The sequence below is a fragment of the Pongo pygmaeus genome, chromosome 9 (genome assembly GCF_028885625.2).
Source record: "Pongo pygmaeus isolate AG05252 chromosome 9, NHGRI_mPonPyg2-v2.0_pri, whole genome shotgun sequence".
Lineage (NCBI taxonomy): Eukaryota > Metazoa > Chordata > Mammalia > Primates > Hominidae > Pongo > Pongo pygmaeus.
In genome coordinates this window covers 77,645,905-77,668,651 of record NC_072382.2, presented here as the reverse complement: position 1 = coordinate 77,668,651, position 22,747 = coordinate 77,645,905, and the positions used below count along the sequence as shown (strand labels likewise).

Sequence of the window (22,747 nt, the reverse complement as noted above, 5' to 3'; positions counted from 1 at the left end):
ATATTTGTTCCCTGGCCTGTGGATTGGGGGCTTCATGGGGGAAAGTGTTGAGCTCCCTACCCAGCTTCCCCCTGCCCAGTGAGTACAGCAAAAGCAATCCTCCTCAGGGAATTGCAGAAATTAGTGTCTGCATCAAAGACTTGAGAGAAGCATAGGTGGTAATTCCTATCATGGCCCCATTTAAATTGCACTCTGACTGGTGCAGAGACCAGGTGGGTCCTAGAGAATAATAGTATATTATCACAAACTTATTAATAATTAGTAAGTGATGCCAGGCAAAGCTGCCATTCCAGCTATCTTTTGATCAAGTCAGTACAGCTCCTGACACCTGGTTGGCAGCCATTAGCCTAGCAAATATTTTCTTTTCCATTCCTATCAGTAAGGAAAAAGAGGTTTGCAGAACAACAGGATGCCTTTATTTATTGTTTTGTCCCCAGAGCTATGTTACCTCTCTAGTTTGCTATCATAATAGAGCTCAAAGAGACCTTGGATCAGCTCAGTATTCCACAGAACATCATGCTGGTTCATTATATTGATGTAATTTTGCTAATTGGATCTGGTGTTTAGGAGGTAGCCGGTATTTTAAATATCCTAGTGATACATGCCAGAGAGAAGGAGGTACACCTTGCAAAAATTTAGGGCGCTGTCATATTGGTGAAGTTCCTAGGGGCCCGTGGAATACCTTTTCTAATGTGAGAAGCAAGTTGTGGCATGTTGTACCAAACATCACATAGAAGGGGACTAGTGCTTGGTGAGCCTGTTTGGATGCTAGAAGCAATGTCTTAGGTCGGTGCAAAAGCAATTGCGGTTTTTGCCATAAAAGTATGGCATAAAAGTATGGCAAAAACCGCAATTGCTTTTGCACCCACCTAATAATACCACATTTGGGAGTGTTGTCTTGATCTATTTATCAGGTAGCCCAGAAACTGCCAGTTTTCAGTAGATCCCAGGGCAATAAAGGGGCTGAACAGCAGATTTGTGCAAGTTGCCCTGCCACTGAAACTTATGACCCAACAGAGGCCATGGTATCTGTGGCAGACAGAGATGCAACCTGGAGCCTCTTCAACTTCCAACAGGAGAATTACAGCACAGAGCACTAGGCTTTGGGCATAAAACCATATATATTATTTTTTGTGGACAACTTTCATCCACTTGAAAAGCAGTTCTGACTTGCTCCTACTCCTGGTGGAGACCAAATATGACTATGAATACTGAATGACTGTTCTACCAGAATTGACCACTGAACCAGGGGCTATCTGATTCACTGGATCAGAAGATTGGCCATGCATAGAAGCATTCTATGTGGCCAAGCAGATGGCCTAGACTGCCATGGTATCTTCTCTTATTTTTTGCCACTTCTCCTTCAACTGATACCTGATACCAAAACCATACATGGAGAGTTTCTCATTGGCAGTCGGTAGAGGAGGAAGAAGTGTGGGTCTGGTTCGTGGGTGGATATCACAGTATGCTGGTACCAGCCAGAAAGGGATGGTAGCTGCATTACCTCTCCAATCAAGGCTGGTCCTGACATACAAGTGGTGAAAGGAAATCTTCCTCTTGGGCAGGATTTCAGAGGGGCACAGCTAGTTGTCCATTTTGTGCTGAAGGAGAGTGGGCCTGTGGTACTTATTTACTTTGACTCATGGGCAGTTGACAATGGACTGTCTGGATGGCCAGAGTCTTGCTATAAATAAAATTGGAAATTGGTGTCAGTGAGGTGTGTGGACAGGCCTCTCAGGGCAGTCACATGTGCTCCACATGAATGCCCCACTAGTGGGCACCTATGACAGAAATCCTCAAGATTAGGTGGACAAGATGACTTGTGGCTATCAGTCAGATTCTTTCCATAGCCCCTCCAGTGCTTACTCAATGGCCATGTGGCCGTGGCATTCAGAATGGAGACTTTCATTGGTTTGACAACATGGGATTGCACTCACCAAGGCCCATCTAGCTACTTCCACAGCTGAGTGTCCAACCTGCAGATAGCAGAGGCCACTGCTCAGCCCAAAAACCGGCACCACTTCCCTGGGGGGTCAGCCAGTTACTTGGTGACAGTTTGATTATATGAGAGCTCTCCCTTCATAGAAGCAGCAATGCCTTTCTTTCTACTTGTAGAGATAGAAATATAACTGTATGTAGAGTTGCTTTTCTTGCCTACGATGCTTTTGCCAGTACCATCATTCATAGTCTAAGAGTGCCCTATATGTTACTATATTGTCCTACACGACATTGCCTCTAACCAGGGGAAGCATTTTACTGCAAAGGAACTGAAGCAGTGAGCTCATCTCCCATCGCCCAGAAGCATCTGGCTTGACAGAAATGTGGAATGGTCCATTAGAGAATAGCTCAGTTGCCAAATGATCTAGGAGATGGCATCCTGTGCTTCCAGGGTGCAGTATATGCCTTATACTAGGGGCCAAGTGGGCCACCTTCCTATAGTCAGAAGGGATGGGCTGGGAACAAAAGACGAAAGATAGGAGTGGCCTCTTTCACTATCACCCACAAACTCACTAGAAGAATATTTCCTGCCTGTGCCCGTGGTCTTGGATTCAGTGGTTTGGAGCACCTAGTTTCTCCCAGGGGAGAAACACTCCCTCCAGAGAATTCAGTAATTTTTCCAATGAATTGAAAACTGAAACTATTGCTTGGCCATTTTGGGCTCCTCAGGACTCTAAATCAACGGACACAGAAGGGAATCACTGTGTAAGCCCAAGTAATCAATCCCAATTATCACAAGGAAATATGGTTGTTGCCTTACAATGGGGACAGGGAGGACCATGACCAGAGCCCCATATACTAACTGGGGAGCCCTTTAATACTCCCTTGCCCAGTCCTGGTCAATGGTAAATGGGGAAACCCAGTAAAGACCAGACACAGAGGCTTCATATCCTTCCATCCATACTAACTAATGACACATCCATTCAGTGTGTTCTTTGACCACTGAAATTATGACACTTGTGTAGCAATATGAAAAACGCTTCCACAGAGTTATAACATGGCATTATTACCCTTCTTTTTCTAATAGCACCTATCACTTTCGAACACTAAAAATATGTCTACTTACTTATTATGTTTATTTTTTGTTTACTAACACACCTTTCCCTAACCCTGCTAGAAAGTAAGCTCCGTGAGGGGCAAAAATCTTTATTTTTTGTTCTTTTAAATTTGCTTGTTGGTTGATTTAGCTCAAGTGTTTAGAACAGTGTCTGAAACATGGAAGGGAGCAAGAGGGAAAACAGGAATTAGGGGTGGGAGGTCGGGGTGGATGGAAGGCTGGCCCCTTGGCAGAACCATGATGAAGACACTCAGTAAACATTTGTTGAATGAATAAAGTGACATGAAGAAAGCAAAAGACAGTAATCCCTTCACAAGGTTGCTATAAAGGTTAAATGAGATGGGTATTCATAACGCCCAGCATAGAGCGGATGCTGAGTGCACCTAGTAAAAGCTAACTTTACCTAGGTAGGGGAAAGCAAGTGGAAGAGGGAGGGCTGGAGCCCATGGACTGAGGTCTCTATCTCCACCTAAGTGTTCACCCCAGAAAGGAGTGGCCTCTATTCTAGGTCATTATGTGAAGTGAAATAAGTCCAGCACAGAAAGACAAATATTGCGTGTTCTCACTCATATGTGGGAGCTTAAAAAGTGGATCTCATGGAGGCAGAAGGTAGAATGATGGTTACCAGAGACTGGGAATGGAAGTGGGGAGAAGGGGAATGAAGAAAAATTGGTTAAAGGGTACACAAATACAGCTATGTAGAAGGAATAAGTTCTAGTGTTCGATAGTGCAGCAGAGAAATTATAGTTCACAGTAATTTATTATATATTTCAAAATAGCTAGAGAGAAGAATTGTAATGTTCCCAACACAAAGAAAAGATAAATGTTTGAGGTGATGGATATTCCAGTTACCCTGACTTGATCATTACACATTGTATCCATGAGCAGAGCCCAGACCTACAGTCAGCCCTGCCGCTTACCAGCTCTGTGCCCTTGGTCAAATCACCTAACTTCTCTGGGCCATACTTTATAAGGTGAGGATAATAGTAATGCCTGTCTCCGTGGGTTGTGTGGATGGTGCCTAGTACAGGGACTGGCACATGGCAGAGGTTCAAATAAACTAAGGGTTTCTTTAGTGCTTGCCCATCCTTCCTCCTGGGAGCCGCCCCCAACCAGGTCTGGAGCTGTCCGGCGTGCTGAAGACCTCTCCTCTCTTTCTCCATCCCCCTCTACGTGTCTCTCTTTACTTTATTCCCTTCTTCCTTGCTGCTTGTGGCTCCCCAGAGCACTGGGGTCTGAACAGATCTAATTTTCCAAGTGGCTTCTTCAGGCTCCTGAGAGGGACAGGTAGGGAATGAGCCATGTAGGAGGGCCTTCCCAGGGAGCAGGGTCTGAAAGGCACAGGCAGAGGAGTGGTGATCATACAGGCTGTTGGGGGAAAGGACCCCCTCAGGCCAGAGTCTACTCTGAGAGCTTGACATCTAAGGACCCTGTTGCAGGAACCTTAGGGCCTACCAAGAGGCAACGAGTTGGCTCCAATAACGCAGAGTGGCAGGTCGGTCTGTGGGGAGCTTGCTCGGGAAGAAGGTAGGAGGCACCAGGTTGGGGGACAGGAGGATGACCCTTGGCTGCAGGGGCTGCAGGGCCCCTCACTATGACAGGAATCCCCCATCCCCCTTCCCCAGGTTCCTGTCACCTTCCCTATTTTGGTCATTCATGTGTTAGTGCAGCTAAAGGCATCTTCAACTTTTGGAGATTATGGGGCTGTGAAGTTGACTAACTCGAGGAGCTTGGCTCTATGAGCCAAGCAGTCTGTGGCTAATCCTTGGGGCCCATCTCCCTGAGTCTAAAAATACAAATGGTCTCTCCCCAGGAGGGTGGCACATTAGTCTATTTTGCCCAGAGGTGGAGACACTAGAGGCTCACACACTCCTGGGAGAAGGGTTGGGAGAGGAGATGTGGCCAGCTTAAGGGACAAAAACCAACTGTCTCTGGATTTTTGTAAACATGTAGAACATCAGAGCTGAATGATCTTTTGAAACCTAGATGTCTAAGCCAAGCTCTCCCTGTACATCTGGGAAAACTGAGGCACAGAAAGGGTTGTAGACTGTCCCATAAATCAGTGGCAGAACTGGGATTAAAAGCCAGCTCCCGCCTTGGCCCAGTGCTGGCCTGCTAAGATCTTCAGCCCTCTGTGAGCCCCTGCTGGCCATCCACTGCAGAGTTCTCAGGATACTGAGCATGGCCAGCAAGACCTCAGGCCAGGGGAGCCTGCTGCAGCTTTGTGGGACTGATGGCTACCCACGCTCCTTTCTGTGCCTGTCTCCCTATCTGTACACAGAGAAATTGATTTAGATGTTTATATCTCCAAGGATCCTTCAGCTCTGATGTTCCAGGTGTCAATAAAAAGAAGTGATTTTTGTCTTTGGCTAGGAGGCAGAAAGCCAAGCTCTGGTCCGAGTTCAGTCCTAATATTTGGTGAGATCTTGGACAAGTCACTGTCCCACCCAGGGCCACAGTTTCCTCCTCTGTAAGAGGGGTTAAAAAGTCCTTGTCAGGGCCTCTGGGAATGGCGGTGTGTGCCTGCAGTCCCAGCTACTCGGAGGCTGAGGCAGGAGAATTGCTTACCCGGGAGGTGGAGATTGCAGTAAGCTGAGATCGTGCCATTGCACTCCAGCCTGGGCAACAAGAACGAAACTCCGTCTCAAGGAAAAAAAGAAAAAAAGAGAGTGAAATAGAAAAAGAGAAGAACAGAATTGAGCAGAATAAACTAAAATAGATAGGAATAACAGTAGTAACTATGAACTGCATTGCAGGTAGCAAGGGTAAGTGGTTCTGAGAGATGTCCTTTCAGGGTACTCAGGTTCTATACAGTCAGTCTCGCGAGTCTACCAAGGTAAAATGTATTTCCTACTGCAGAGCACAGTCTGCCCGACCTTGGCTGTACTCTGGGGACACAGGCAGGATCTGGCTGGGCCCCAGCCGTGAGGAGCCTGAGTCTGTTGGGAGACAGGTGTGTATGCAGGGCACAGGGGAGCCCAGAGACTGGAGCTGCTGATCTGCTTAGAGATGTGGAGGGCTTCACAGAAGAGGTGACACTGGACAGGGCCTGACGATGAGAAACTGATTTTGGAGTGGAGCTGACGGGGAAAGGCATTCCAGGCAGAGGGCACTCCAGCTAGTGCGAAGGCGTGGAGGTAGCATGCCAGCAGGACCGGGAGAACGTCAACAGTTTGGCTCTGCATGGCCAGAGCCCGGCAGCAGTGGGTGGGGAGACCCTCAGACTCCTTCTCCACCCGTGCTGCAGGGGACTGAGCTCCAGCCACAGTGCTGGCTCTCAGGAGCCAGGAGGCAGAGGGGTGAGGGGCACTCTCTGGAGTCAGACTGCAGGGAGTCCCACTGCCGCCCCCTCCACCCCATCCCGCACCCATGTGACCTCAGGCAAGTCACCAATCCTCTCTGTGCTATGGTTTCTTCGCTAATGGCATGAGGCTGATCTACTGCAGATAGCGGGCTCAGGACCGTGCCTTCACACAGCTGCACAGCTTGCAGCCCGCGCTGGCGTTTCCCGTGAGGTGGCTTAGTCCTGAGTTGCGTGGAGCAGCTCCCCCGCGTGGCCAAATACAGAACAGCGCTTCCAACCCTTAAGAGAAAGGGCGTTTGGGAAGTCGGCCCAGCAGAGCAGATGGGACACAGGCCCAGCTTCTGTTTCCACTCAGTCCTGGTGGGCCTCTCTGAGGACCTCCCGCACTATCTAAGACATGGAGGGGATGGGCTTGTGGCCCTCACAGTACGGGCCCCCAGAGGCTCAGCGGAAGCCAGGGCTCCAGGCCCTGAAGTTCATGTGATGAGGGGTCTTCAGGCTCCAGCAAGGAGACCCTCAGCCTTCCTGGGTTTTCTGCAAAAAGGGAGTGCAGTGAAAACCCAGGCCACATCCCAAACAAGTGGTGGCCCTTTTGTGGCTGCGATTGCCGTGCTGGTCAGGACCCAAGCGGGGAAGACGGAAAAGATGCAAAGGAAATCCAGTGTGGACCCCGACCTTGGCAAGGGCTCCCTTCTGTCCTGGGGCCTGGGGGTGAAATTGGCAGCTTTATTATTCAGGGCTACTTCTCTTACTAAGGTAGAGATGAATGTATCTGTGTCTACTTAGACCTAAAGGATGCCACCCAGGGCCAAGGTTAGGATTACAAGCCAATGATGATAAGCAAAATGTGGTCTACCTTACAGTGAGTATTATGCGGCCACCAAAAGGAATGAAGTACTGATGTATGCCGCAATAAGGGCGAACCTGGAAAGCATTACTCTAAGTCAAAGAAGCCAGACACAGGCCAGGCACGGTGGCTCACCCCTGTAATCCCAGCACTTTGGGAGGCCCAGAGTGGGGTGGGGGGGGTGTGGATCACGAGGTCAGGAGTTTGAGACTAACCTGACCAACATGGTAAAACCCCATCTCTACTAAAAATACAAAAATTAGCCGGAATACAAAAATTAGCCAGGTGTAGTGGCGGGCGCCTGTAATCCCAGCTACTCAGGAGGCTGAGGCAGGAGAATCTCTTGAACCCAAGAAGTGGAGGTTGCAGTGAGCTGAGATCGTGCCACTGCACTCCAGCCTGGGCGACAGAGTGAGACCCTGTCAAAAAAAAAGAAAAAAAAAAAAAAAAGAAGCCACACACAAAGTACCACGTATTATGTGCATTTGTATGACATGTCCAGAATAGGCAAATCCATAGAGACAAAAAGCAGATTCCTGGTTGACTGGGGTTGAGAGAGGGAGGAATGGGGAGCAACTGCTAATGGGTTTATTTTTGGGGTGATAAAAGCGTTCTATAATTCAACGGTGGTGATGGTTACATAACTTGGTGAATATACTAAAACCACTTTATTGTACATTTTTTAAAAGAATGAATTTTATATGTATCTCAATTTAAAAAAAAATTCTTTAAAAAAGAAAAAAAGGATTATAAGCTGGGAGCCAACCTGCCTGGGTTCAAATTCTAGCTGTACCACTGTGGTGGTTATGCATCCTGAGCAACTCCCCAACTGCTCCTCTGAAAAATAGAGATAATGGCCAACATGCTTCTTAGTGCTGTTGTAACACTGAATGACAAAATGTTTGAGAAAGTTCTTTAGGACAACAGAGAGAAAGCTGTCGACAGCCAAGTGTGTGGCTCACACCTGTAATCCCAGCTCTCTCAGAGGCCGAAGTGGGAGGATTGCTTGAACCCAGGAATGTGAGGCTGCAGTGAGCCATGATTGCACCACTGCACTCCAGCCTGGTCAACAGAGCAAGACCCTGAATCAGAAAAAGAAAGAAAGAAGAAAACTATCAATACATATTCACAATTGTCAGGGCCAGTGGAATTGGGTAGGGCAGGACGTTGGTCAAAATCATTGGGCAGACAGGCTGGGAGGGCCATATTAATACAAATCTATCCTCCATTAAAGGGATATTTTTCATCAGATCAAACTCAGATTTGGTGGCCTTGGCTGTTACTGTTATGGGGGGCAGATTAAAGGGAAATTCTACCTTTGCTAGACCAGTGGGGGTGGGGGTGGGGGTGGGGTGGCAGCAGAGCAGGTGCCCGGGAGTTCTGAGCAGCTCTCCAGGACTAGAGAACTGTGGGCTTCAGGGCAGCCCACAGTGGAACTGGGCCTGCAAAGGTTACCCTGCCATCTCTGGCCCCAGTTGTGGTGCTGTGGATGCACTTGGCAGTGCTGGGGGGCTTGGAGATGACCACCCTGCTGAGCCGTGCCTGGGCCAAGGGCCTGGTGGATGGGAGATTAGTCTTCCTGCCCTATGACACGCTGCTCTTCTCCCTGTCCTACTGCAACCGCTCCTACCTGTCTCTCTGCACTGGTGGACCCCTGCAGGAGGCCTATGATGCAGTGCTCACCATCAGCCTGGAGTCTGGCCCCATAGACAAGGCCTTTGCTGCTGCCCGGCCCAGTGGAGAGGTGGCTGCCTACCTGGAGCCAGAGCAGGTAGGTATGCTCCTAGTGCAGACCCCTGTATGCCTTGAGTGGGGGTCCAGGGGCAGGGGTGCATGCGCTCAGGCCCATCTCCACCATGGGCACATGGCCTCTTTTTGACAAAGTATCTCTCTGCCTAGTCCCTGGGTGTGGTCAATCACTTTCTCCTTCTTGTATATGTATGTGTGTTTGTATATGTATATGTATATGGCTTTTCCCGTGAGGTGGCTTATGTATGTATACATATATGTGTATGTATATGTATATGTGTACGTATATGTATATGTGTATGTCTGCAGTAGTCCGCCTTATCCACTGGGGACATATTCCCAGACCCCCAGCGGATGCCTTATGCCATGGATGGTACTAAACTCTATATATGCTGCGTTTCCTATACCTACATACCTATAATAAAGTCTAATTTATAAATTAGGCACGGTAAGAGATTAACAACAATAACTAAATAATAAAATAGAACAATTATAACAATATATTGTAATACAAGTTAGTGGATGTGGTCTTTCTGCCTCTTTCAAAATATCTGAATATTTTGAGACCCTGATTTACTGTGGGTAGCTGAAACCATGGAAAGAGAAATTGCAGATAAGGGGGGACTCCCGCATGTCTCTGTTCCTCCCCATATCACTCACCTTTCTGGCCTGCCTTGTCAGTGCTCCTCTTTGTCTCTTCTGCTTCTATTTATCTATCTCCAGCTCTCTCAGTCCCTGAAATCCTCATTCCTGGCCCAGCTGCTCTTTCTCTTACGCACATGTCTCCTCTCCTGGCTCTGCATCTCTCTAGCAAATGACAAAGATCAGAAGGGGAAAGTGTTGGGAGCGTGGGAGGGTGGGAGAGAGGGGAAGATTTTCTGTAGTCATTGCTGTGATTCTGAAGAGAGTTAGTGGTGGGGGACATAGCTGCTGGCCTGGCTTGACTTACAGGACTCAGTGAACTTGAGTCTCCTGGGGATGGCTGCTTCTTGGTATTAAGAAGACAGTAGTGCCTGGAGGTGGTGACAGGGATGTGGATGCTGATGGTGGGCCATTCAGGCAGTCATTTATCTGACAGATGTGGACTGAATCCCTCTCATGTGCCACTCTGTCTGGTGTCAGGAAGACAGTGGCGAACAAGACAGACCTGGCCTTTAAGGAGTTTCTATTCTGTTAGGGGGAGACAGGCAATAACCAAATAACCAGATAACTAAATTCCCATAGTGATAATGCCACCGAGAAAACAGAACAGGATACGGTGATAGAGGAGCGGGATAGAGTAGTGGCCAGCAAGAGCTAAATGGGCAGGGAAGCCCACTTGGGGGGTGGCACTTGAGCTGAGCTCCAAATGGTAAGGAAGCAGCTAGACGAGGATCTGGATGAAGAGCGACCAGTCAGGGGAAGCAGCAAGTGCAAAGGGCCTGAGGCAGAGCGAGCTCCAATTGATGGAGGAAAACGAAGGAGGGAGTGTGGAGTGGCTGAGCTGTCATGGGTGATGACACAGGAATTTGAGATGAGCTTGGGGCCTGAGCATGTGAGGCTTTGTGGGCCACAAGGAGTCTGAACTTACTGTAAGTAAAATGGGAAACCATCAGTGGGGTTTGAGTAAGAAAAGATTTGATTTAAGCCTTTAAAAATCACTTTGGCGGCATTATGGGGAGAGGCCTGCAGAGGGCTCCTATCCCACGGGGCCTCCCTTCTGCGTGCACAGCCCCGGCAGTCTACAGGGGGCTTTCCCAGCCTCCGTCTCCCAGGACCCTAGGGCCCCCCGGTGCTCCTGTCTGTCCCAGAGCCCCAGCCAGGACTTGTCAAGGCCCTGGCTGCCTCCTGAGAAAGTCCGTTTGAGACTTGAGGAAGAAGCCTATGACCCTGGATGTGCTCCACATCCTGAGCTTCAGGCTCCCCATCTGTATAGTGAGGGGGTTGGCCAGAATGACTCCCAGGGGCCCTCCAGCTTTGAAAACAATTCTCCCTGGGGTCTAAATTCCTGTGTGTTCCTAAATCCAGACCATCCCTGAGTCTCAGGCGTATCTGGAAGCAGGCAGCCTTCCAATCCCAGCCCTCTCTGGGCTGCCCCATGAGGACTCTTGGCAACTTGGGAACATTGCTACTGGGGACCAGCAGATGCGTCAGGCCCAGGGGTTCCAGACCCGAGCCCGAGGCAGAGGGGCTGCGTGGAGACAGTGTTCAGTGCCCTCCTGGCCCAGCTGGGACTGACAGGGAGACAGAAATGGAAACGGGGAGAGGAAAAGTGACGGCTCTGAGTCAGAGGCCAGACTGAGGCTGGGAGGGGGCGTTGGCATCGCTTCCACTGCCCTGCCCCTTCTCTTGCCTCCGGTTTGGGCATCCAGCAGCTGCAGCTGGTGTGGGGCCCCCACGGGATCCTGCTGACAGCCCAGGAGCTCACCTTCGTCCATCCACCCCTGAACAGATGGGTGGGTAGGGCAGGGGCTGAGCTGAGCGGGAGGACAGCAGACAGAGGCCCAGTCTATACTCCTGACCACTCCTGCCCCCTCCAGAGGCTGCATGTGGATGCTGAATGGAGAAGGGTGGCGGATGGTGGGAGCCTGAGGTCAGTGGCCCAGCTGTCAGCAAAGAGTCTGCCAGCCCCCTGGGAACCCACCAGTGTGGCCCTGTACCAAGCAAGGGCCTCTGCCACCCCCATGCCTAGGCCTAGGCAGCTGCGGTCAGTTTGGGAGAAGCCGAGGGACCCCATAACCTCTTGGGCCTCTGTATGGCCTACTCCTGTTACAGACTGAGAAACTGAGGCCCAGATAGGAGCAGTGCCTTTCCTGGGTCACTTGGCAAATTGGCAGCAGGGCTAGGAGTGGGAAGTGGAACCCCAACTCCCGGCCCAGCGTGGTTCATGATCTGACCTGAAGGAACAACCAGTTCCCAGGCACTTGGCCCTCAGTGCTGCTGGTGCGGTTCACCCCAGGGCCTCTCTCAGGGACCAAGGCCAGCCTAGGTCACCCTCCTGCCTGCTTAGGTAAGGTGAGATCCTGGGTCTCCCAGGCCCTGACATGTGGGGGCAGCACCCAGCCCAGGATAGCCTCGGGCAGATCAGAGGCCACCAGCTGGCAGGGAGGCTGGGCGGTCAGAGGTGAGTTCAGCAACATCTCAGGACGCCGAGGACGCCGCCATTTCTCAGGTGCTGTCATTCTCAAGTTCAACAATTCATGGATGCTATGATTCACCTACACCAAGACTCTCACGGTAGATGAGCCAGGCTAGTTGTTTCTACAGAAGCAACATGAGCTGCTTGCTCCTTCTTTTCTACCTGTCCCCTGAGGGAATTCCATCTTTTTTTCTTTTCTGCTGCAAGGAGGCTTCAATAGTGTACAAAGAGTGTTTTGTCTGCTTCTCCGAGTTGGCTGATGGGCTGTAGGTGAGGCTGAGAAGGCAAAACCCATCAGCGATGGAAGAGAGAAGGCCAAGGTTAACAGCTAGCTCTGGGCCAGGCCAAGGCAAGGGCAGAGCCCCCACCTGAGACCCCTCCTCTCCTACCCGCCCCTCTCTCTTCCCCATGAATCCCCAGGTCACAGAGCTCCCCACCCAAGCAGTTCGCAGGGTTAGGGGTGCATGAGGGCCTGAGGCCTGCAGGGCAAAGCTGCAGACCAGGGGCGAGCATACTTGATACCCCCCATCTCATTAAGCCCCTGAGATGTGGGTGGGTGCTATTGTTCTCACTTTACAGATTTGGAACCTGCAGCTCAGAGAACTGAAGTCACCCACCCCAGGTCACAGAGCTGGAAAGTAGTGGTGTCAGGACTGGAACTGGAGTCCATCAGCCAAAGCCCGGCCCCTGGCTCTGCCCGGCTTATAGCAAATGTTTCTGCTCACCAGGCTGTGCCTGGCTCAGAACACACAGAAGGAATGCGTTGATGGGGAAGAAACCAAGCTGAGAGAGGTAGAGGGGTTTTCCTGAGGTCCCACAGCTGAGTAGAAGCAGCAGCTAAACTCTTGCTCTTCCTTGAACAGGGAGACTGGGTGTGGCTGAAGGAGTGTGAAATGGGCTCAGACCCTGAGCTGCACCCAAGCTGTCTCAGCCTCCTGAGGAAGGCAGGGCTGTAGAGGGCTCAGAAGGTGGGTGGGGAGCGACGCTGCTTAGGAGACCCTTACTGATCCAGATTGGTCTCAAGGAGGAAGTTATTCTTGCCATTGTGATCCTGCCCACTGCCAATGCCTCAATCACAGTGGTTCACTATTGCTGTCACTGTCCCACACCAGCATCCTTAAAGCCACGTCACCACCCCATAACCCACAATCCCCATAACCACCAGGGCGCAGTGTCCTCCATCAATGCCCTCACATGGCAACTCATCATGAAGGGACCTCATCCTGCAGCCCCCTCCCTCCACCCATCCTTTCTTTTATTCGCTGTTTACTGAGCATCACTTATGTGCAGTGTTCTGGGCTTTGGGGATACAGAATGGAGAAGGGAGACAAAGTCCCCTCCCTCAGGGAGATCCTAAGCACCTGTTATCACTAACCACATAAGCATTTTCACCCCCAAGATCGTTACCATCCTGAGAGGCACTGAGGGATGGAGACAGAGCATGAGACTTGAGTCAGGAAGATCTGGGTGAAATCTTGCCTCCATGGAACTCTTAGCTTTCCTGTAAAATGGAGCTAGTGATAGCCACCTTCTGGGGGATTATGATTGCAGAGAACGCGTGAAATAACTTAGAACTCTTCCTGGCAAGTGCTGTGCTTTTGATACATCGTGAATTTTATTGATATCTCCAATATCACCACAGTCTGAAATAAAGTTCAGAAGGATTAAGTGATTGGAATTTAAGTTAGGCATTTCCCAGTGGGCATCTTGCAACTATGTGAGTAGATTTTTGTTTGTTTGTTTGAGATGGGGTCTCGCTCTTTCACCCAGGCTGGAGTGCAGTGGCTGGATCTCAGCTCACTATAACCTCCAGCTCCCAGGCTCAAGCGATCCTCCCACCTCAGCCTCCCAAGTAGCTGGGATTACAGGTGTGCACCACCACACCCAGCTAATTTTTGTATTTTTAGTAGAGACAGGGTTTCACCATGTTGGCCAGGCTGATCTCAAACTCCTGGCTTCAAGTGATCTGCCATTTATCCACCTATTGACTCATTCACCCATTCACCACCCACCCACCAACCACCCATCCACTCACCCACCCACCCATCCACCCATTCATCCACCCACCCATCCACCCATCCATCTACCCACCCACTCACCAACCATGCAATCACCCATCCACCTACCCAACAACTCACCCACCCACCAACCACCCATCCACCCACTGACCAATCACCCACCAACCCATCCATCCACCCAGCCACCCACCCATTCACTCATCCATCCACCCACCCACCCATCTACCCACCAGCCCACCAAGTACCCACTCACCCACCCATTCACCCATCATCCATCCACCCACCCACCCATCAACCACCCACCCACCCATCTACCTGCCTACCCACCAGCTCCCCACCCAACCATCCACTCACCCATCCATCTATCCATCTACCACCCACCACCATCTATCCATGCATACATTCATCCTTCTATCCTCCATCCATCCTTCACCACCCACCCATCTGTCTGTCCATCCATCCAATCATTCAACATTTCTGATGCCTCTCCATGCTTACTCTTGTGCTTGGTGCTAAGAGCAGGTGGCCTAGATGTGGATTGCACCTGGTCCAGCCCTCGAACGGCCCCTGAGGGCTGCTGAGGTGCCCATTTCCCTGACAGATGTGGGAGCCGCAGGGTGAGAATGTCGCCACCTGCCTGGGCTTTTTTGTGACTCCTGGGGAACCTGCTGCGGAATGAGGTCCTGCACCTAGACTGGACCTTCAAGGCCTCCCTGCTGCTGGATTTGATCTGCGTGAGATCCCTCCCTGGGCCTGGCACTGCAGGGAAGTGGGGAGGGCAGGGAGACAGGAGATGCTCAGATTTCCCACAGCTAGGCTCTTTCAGCTTTGTCTAACCCAGGAATATCCAAACAGCATGGCCACGGGTACGGGGAGGCAGGAAGGCTTGTGGGAATTCTGAGAGAACCAGGTTTCCTCTCATTCGTTACAGATCCAATGGACCCCCATTATGTCCACCTCAGGGCGTGAGGTATCTGCATCACCAACATTTCCCTCTTGGCTGCCTCAAGTTCGAAAACTGTGGTAGACAGACGCTTTGTGCTCAAGGTCACTGACCATGGTTATGCAGAGCCCCTGGACACTCAGCAGGCTCCCCAACCCTGGCCAGCCCCGGAAGGTCAGCTCAGGGATAGGCAGGGGGCTGCCAGTAGGTTTGGGGGCCTCTGTTTAACCAGGTGCTTGTAAGGTGCGGGGAGAGGGCGATCTCCAGTCCTCTGGCATTGGTGACCTTGAGTTGATTGCTTCTCCTCTCTGAACAAGCTGTAGGCTCTTTACTTTCGAACTGGGGAGAACAGACGCACCCAACCTGGCTTGGGTGGTCAGTAGGTTATGGTGGCGTGGCCCTGCCCTGTGATTGCAGAGCTGCTATGGACAGCTCCTGAGCTGCTGCCGGGGCCTGGGCGCCCTGGGCGGAGCACCCTCACAGGGGACATCTTCAGCTGGCATCATCCTGCAGGAGGTGCTGACTCGGGGCCCACCCTACCGCTCCTCAGGACTCCCAGTGGAAGGTAGGTGCCCTCCTCCCCTTCCTTGGCTGTCCCTGGCTAGAGTCTCTGACTGGTGGGAAACTCTATGGCAATCAGGAAATCTGGGCCTGAAGATCACATAGACACGCACATCTAAAGTCTGACCATGAGAACTTGACTTAAGCCGGGCAGCCTTTGAAGGGGTGGCCTGCCCCTCCACACCTGTGGGTATTTCTAGTCGGGTGGGATGAGAGACTGAGAAAGAGATAAAACACAGAGACAAAGTATAGAGAAACAACAGTGGGCCCAGGGGACCGGGGCTCAGCATACCAAGGACCTGCACCGGCACCGGTCTCTGAGTTCCCTCAGTTTTTATTGATTATTATGTTCATTATTTCAGCAAAAAGAAATGTAGTAGGAGGGCAGGGTGATAATAAGGAGAAGGTCAGCAACAAACATGTGAGCAATAGAATCTATGTCATAATTAAGTTCAAGGGAAGGTACTATGACTGGACGTGCACGTAAGCCAGATTTATGTTTCTTTCCACCCAAACATCTCAGTGGAGTAAAGAATAACAAGGCAGCATTGCTGCAAACATGTCTCACCTCCCACCATAGGGCAGTTTTTCTCTCATCTCAGAACTGAACAAATGTACAATCGGGTTTTATACCGAGACGTTCAGTTCCCAGGGGCAGGCAGGAGACAGTGGCCTTCCTCTATCTCAACTGCAAGAGGCTTTCCTCTTTTACTACTCCACCTCAGCACAGACCCTTTACGGGTGTCGGCCTGGGGGACAGTCAGGTCTTTCTCATCCCACGAGGCCATATTTCAGACTATCACATGGGGAGAAACCTTGGACAATACCCTGCTCTCAAGGGCAGAGGTCCCTGCGGCTTTCCGCAGTGCATTGTGCCCCTGGTTTATTGAGACTAGAGAATGGCGATGACTTTTACCAATTATACTGCTTGTAAACATTTTGTTAACAAGGCACGTCCTGCACAGCCCTAGATCACTTAAACCTTGATTTCATACAACATATGTTTTTGTGAGCTCCAGGTTGGGTCAAAGTGGTTGGGTCAAAGTGGCTGGGGCAAAGCTACAAATTAACAACATCTCAGCAAAGCAATTTATTTAAAGTACAGGTCTTTTTCAAAATGAGGTCTCTTATGTCTTCCCTTTCTACATAGACACAGTAACAGTCTGATCTTTCTTTTCCCTACAGCCTTCAGCAACTCTGCCAGAATAGCAGCTGACCCACTCCAGGGGCTAAGGACGTTGCGCTCTGGGTGAAAATCCCCGCCCCTGCCTTCCTCCCCAGTGTCACTGCCATGCCTGTAGGTGCTCATGCCCCAACTGCACCTGCCCTCCATGCCCAGCACAGGCTACACAGAGCTCAGCCCTATTCCAGCTGTGTCACTGTCTTACTCTGTGACCTCACACAAACCGCTTACCCTCTCTGAGCCTCAGTGTTCTCATCTATAAATGGGAATCCAGTAACAAATGTGCCAGATCCCCAGCCCCGTGGCCAACATGGCCAGGCTGCTCAATACCAGGGGGCTTCGTTACCTGCCCAGGCAGGCTCCTTCAGAGCATCTCTGTCCTCACACTTCTGGCTCCCCAGGATAATCACTCGCAGCTTCCCCATCGTCACCTGGCCTGTACACACTTTCTCTCTTCCAGCCCCAGTGCCAAGGCCCAACTCCAAAAATGTTTCCTCCCCTCTGTGCTCTCTGTCTGGGCTCCCTGGACCCCGGACTGCTCTTTCTGTCATCCTCCTGCTGCCTCTTCCCAGTCCCAGGGACCTGGCCCTCCACAGACACCTGGCACCTCGGCCCACAGTGCAGAGCAGTGACAGTGCCGAGCTCACCATCAGCTCCCACCCCAGTGGATAATCTTTAACTCACAGGAGGCCCAGCCCCACTGCCTTTCTCCACCACAGCACTGCCGTGTGAATAATGAGCATTCCAGGCCCAAATTTATGAGATGGAGGAGTGGGAAGAAGGGGGGCCTTATCACACCATTTGTTCAACACTCCTCGGCTGCCTCTCCGTCATCTGCCTCTGAGGAGGGAAGGACTGGCCAGATGGGATCTGCAAGCCATGCCACCAGTGCAAGGCGCTCCAGGCCTGGCTCCATCCAGCTTTGGGTGCAGGGACCCAGGCCTGGAATGCTCTGGCCACCCTTGAGGAGGCTGTCAGCCTAGGGCCCACTGCTTCCTGCTGTGTGCTTTCCTAGGCCTCAGGGAGTTCAGGGCTCAGGCCACAGGCTCCAGGGAACACCAACCTAAGCCCAGCTCCACACCAACATGCCTCGTGACTTTGAGTAAATCCCTTTTAGGCTCCAAGCCTCAGTGTTCTCATCTGTAAAATGGGAACCATGATGTCTGCCTTCCAGAGCAGCTGTGAGGATTCAGTGAAATGCTGTAGACAGAGTGCCTGGCATGCAGTGGGTGCTCAATAAATATCTGCGGGGTGATGTGAGGAGCATGCTAAGGGGGGTCCCAGGTTCTCTCCTGACTCTAACATCTCTTTAGGATCCTGTGGGTGGGGGGGCACTTTGCAGTTCCCAAGGCGCTTTCATGTGCATGATTCCATTTGACAACCCTGGGGGGTGGCTAATTGCCCCCCTTTTAGAGTTAAGTGAGGCTCAGAGAGAGGAAGGGACTTCTCAGAGGGGAAGATGTGGACCTGGGATTGGGTGGACATCCCTGGTCCAAGCTCAGTGTTCTAAAATCTCTTGGAGTCATCTGTGGGGCATCCTCTTAGAGCCCAGCCAGGTCCCACCAGAGCTAGATGCTCAGCCTCCTCCCCCAGCCCTCAGCACTGTCCGTCAACCATGGCTATGCCTGGGGTGTGGACAGCATGCCTGGCGCAGTGAGGGGAGCATGAGACCTAGCCTGGCCTGGGGCAGGGGTTCCCAGCATGTTCACATATGAAGACTCCATTTTAATGTCAAAAATGGTTAGAGCCTCACATGCTACTATTTGACTTCTAATATCCACTAACTGAGAACATACCCAATGATAAAATCGGCTGTGAAATCAGCAACACTTTGAAATGGATTTGTTTGTATTCATTACAGTGCCATCTGCATACCTTTGAAAATCAGTAGTACATGTGTGCATGTGGTGTATGATTGGTTCCATCAGCACACCGTCTTTTGTAAGCACATACGACTTCCCAGATCCCACACTAGGGGGCCCTCAGGGTCTAACGCCTGCAGGCTGGGAACCTCTGGGCAGAGGAGATTGTGCAGGCTGGGTGCAAACCAGGCCCAGTTCTAGTGTCTGCTTTTGACTGGCCCTATGTGGGTACCTGATTTCACTACCAGGAGCCTCAGTTTCCCTGTCTGTAAAATGGAATGGTGACTCCTGCACTATCCCCAACAAGAAGCCAAAAAGGGATGGGAAGGGGACTGAAACCCAGAAAGAAATTTCTCCTCCCTGGCTCCAAGGGCTCCCACCTCCCTCACTCATGAAAGGAGGATCCCGGCCCTCCTCAGAGGAGATTAACCCACTCTGCCTCGTGACAACCCTTCCAAATATGTAGTATGGTTATACCCGTCTTCCAGGTGAGGAAGCTGAGGCTCAGAGAGGTGATGCGCCTTGTGCGGACTGTAAATGGGTCATCTAAAGTCCCACTCTGATCTGTGGACTCCAGAGCCTGAGCTCGGTGTCAGCCCCTCTTCCTCCCAGCCTGCTTTAGAATCGCTCGGCTCCCCCTGGCTCTCCAGCAGCACCCCGAGGCAGGAGTTATTTCCATCAGTTGTTAGGTGGGGAAATTGAGGCTCAGAGTCATAGCAGAACTAGAGCACTGACTTAGCCTGGTGTGGAGACAGGATGACATGTGGCCAGGTTTTCTTGAGGACAGAATCATAATGATGACGATAATGATAAGCAGGCAGTGTTGTTCACACCTGTGGGGAACTGGCACACCAGTGCCTGCGTGGCAAGGCTGGAGGAAAGAGCTGCGCTGTCAAGGTTTCAAGATCATTGGTGGGCGTCGTTGGCAACAGAGCAGTGGCAGTTGTTGCGGGGCCTGAGGGTGGGGGGAGTCTGCCAGGTGCCGGGCACCTAACATCCGTCGTCTTCCACCTCAGCACTCCTCTCAAGAAGGCAGTTTATTTGAGACCAGCCTGACTAACATGGAGAAACCCTGTCTCTACTAAAAATACAAAATTAGTTGGGCGTGGTGGTGCATGCCTGGAGGCTGAGGCAGGAGAATCGCTTGAACCTGGGAGACAGAGGTTGTGGTGAGCTGAGATTGCGACATTAAAAAAAAAAAAAAAAAAAAAAAAGGAACAGAAAAGAAGAAAAGAAAAAAGAAGGCAGTTTATTATGCTCATTTCACAGATCGGGAGACTGAGGCTCAGAGAGGTCATTGTCTTCTCCACCATCCCATAGTATTGTGGTGGCAGATCCAGAATTCAAAACCAGCTCGCAGCTCTCCTGGCTCCCAGTCTGAGACCCTTTCCTTGGCCACACCCAGGGTAGACCCAGGAGAGCAACAATGCCACATCCACTGGCCAGCCGTACCCTGGAAACAGGAGCTGAGGAATATCCTCAGGCCCAGAACCTGGCACTGCCACAAGCCTACCCTGCCCATGCTCTCAGGATCTGAGGCCAGGCTCCTTTCATGACCCTTCCCAGGACCCCAGGCCTGCCCCATGGTGTTGGTTGCTGAAATCATCAGGAGGGTGGCATCTCCCCCTCCTCTGTGCCGGCCGCTAGTGACCCCTGATCACGGGCCGCCTGAGTGGGTCGGCTGATGAAGCAGTGCTGGGACGAGGCTCCAGAGGACAGACCTAGCATGGACCAGATCTACAGCCAGGTGAGTGTTCCCCAGAGGGGCGGGTGCTCACAAAAAATGACCCATTCGTTCAGCTCGCTTAGCTCAATGCAAGCCTTGTGCTTTCCCTGGGACCTGGAAAGCCATGCAGTAAGGGGCAACCGCCCAGCACTGTCACCCCTGAGGTCCGCCTTTTAAGGAGAACTTTCTCAGGACCACAGGTTCCAGGGACGTTTGTCCCATGCCTTTGTGAGTGTCAAGCCCCATGCTGAGGGCCATGCTCCCCTCCTTTCATCCTCGCCACAGCCCTCTGAAGAAACAGTGTAAGTTTCTTGGCTTCGTGGGAGAGAAATGAGGCCTGGAGAGGTGGGGGGACTTGCCCAAGGTAACTGAGCGAGTGAAAGGTGGGGCTGGAGTCCAACTCAGGTCTGTCTGTCTGCGGAGCTGCACCAGGAACCCCACCTTGTACCAGGCCTTCTGGCACTAGAGGATAGAGGCCACTGTGGCTGTGGAGACAGTACTACTTCCTGAGCCAGTGAGGGGAAAATGTGAGGGGCCCTGGGGCCCCCCGGGACTGCCTTGGAGATTTCAGTGGGAGGGGCAAGGCAAGTCTGTGCAAGCTGGCGGGGCAGCAGTGGAGTGTGTGAACATGACCAAGCTGGCCGATGGCTTCCATGGGGACAACCCATCAGACCCAAGGGAACAGTGCCTCCCCTCCCCGTCCTCCACTCCCCAGCCATGGTTGAGAGTTGCCAAGGAGCGGTTCAGGTAAAAATAAGGGGGTTAGGACAGGTGACGAGAGGGAGAGAGGCAGCAAGGCAGTCCAAGGAGATGTACACGGGTGTCCTTTGAGAAGCCCTGCCCATCCCCTCTCTTCCCACACCCCCTCCCCACTTAGCTCTGGCATCAGGGGTGGTGCCCCCCTCCACAGATGAGAAATCTGGAGCTCAGAGTAAATGACCTCTAAGCAGTCACCATAATGGTGGGTAGCAGAGCTAGGATGAGCAACCAGTTTCTAAAGCACAAGCCTGGAATCTTTCCAGGGGATCAGAGGTTGCCATGGCTGGTGAGGTGGGGAAGGGCTCTTGCCTTGAGTGAGGGGTGACTGTGGGATTCTTGCCCAAGATTCCTGCCCAAGGCCCCATGGCAAAGAAGGCTGAGATGGGCACACATGAATGCAGCCTGAAGAAGGGGGGAATGGCATCACACTGTGGGGAGGTGAGGGGTCAGATGCCTGGATTCACATCTATGTGAGAATCCAGTGGATATCATCCCACTTACCCACTGTTTGACCTTGGACAAGTTAATGGTCCTCTTGGGCCTCAGCCTCCCTGTATGTTTCCTGGAAAGATAACTAACCCTGGCCTAACTCTTCAGATAAGCGTGACCATCCAGTGAGATAACTATTTTTTTTTAAATGCAGCTCTTTGAGAAGGAGAGAGTGAGTAAGGTACAAGAGAAAGAACACTGACTTTAAAGTCAAAAGGCCAGGGTTTCGGGAGGCAGAAGTTGTGGTGAGCCGAGATCGCGCCATTGCACTCCAGCCTGGATAACAAGAGCGAAACTCTGTCTCAAAAAAAAAAAAAAAAAAAAAAAAAAAGGCCTGGGTTTATATTCATTTCACATTGTTCTAGGAGTAGTAGCCAATGCAATTAGACAAGAAAATTAATTTTGGAAAGGAAGAAGAAATATATATAATTCCAAATGATAAAATAATTCAGTGGGGTGGCTGGTGGTAAAATTAATATAAAAGACTTTAGTTTAGAACTCAGATCCACCACTGTGTGCTCCTTGGCAAGTTATTCCACCTCTCAGATCCTTTGTCTCTTCATTTATGAAATGGTGACCTTCCATGCAGAGGTGATCTTGGAGTTGGCTTCATGTCCTTGTTGCTGTCTCAAGGTCAGCAGCTGTCATGCCCACCCTGTAAAGCTTGTGCCTCTGCTTTTGTTGGACAATACAAAATAGGTGCATTTCAGGGACTGCTGCCACTCCCTACCTTGCAGGCATTTGGCTGAGAGATGTGGCATTAATGGAGGTTGGATGTGCATACCTACACACACACACACACACACAACACACACACACAGACGCGCGCACACACACACACACTCACACGTTCAGGATGCTGGATTTTGGCAAGCATGGACCCCTTCACTTTGACCATCATTGATTTACTTCTCTTAGTGACTGCACTCTGGGAAGGTGCAAACCACACTGGGTAAGATTCTAGTAAGTCTTCCTAGGAAAACTGCTGCCAGATGTCCTGTAAGGTTGTTGTTGAAGATGAAGTTTATGATCACACATAAGAGTTCTCATACAAAGAACTAAGAGGCTCTTCTCTTTGCTTGGCACTAGAAGTAGTTGTATTTCTTTTGAGCAATTAGTTTAATGTTTCATTG

At 51.1% G+C, this 22,747-nt stretch overlaps 1 pseudogene; it reads left to right on the top strand.

Moving 5' to 3' along the window:
- The window catches only part of LOC129008694 (guanylate cyclase D-like), a 68,452-nt pseudogene that overhangs the window by 27,313 nt on the left and 18,392 nt on the right, over nucleotides 1–22,747 (top strand).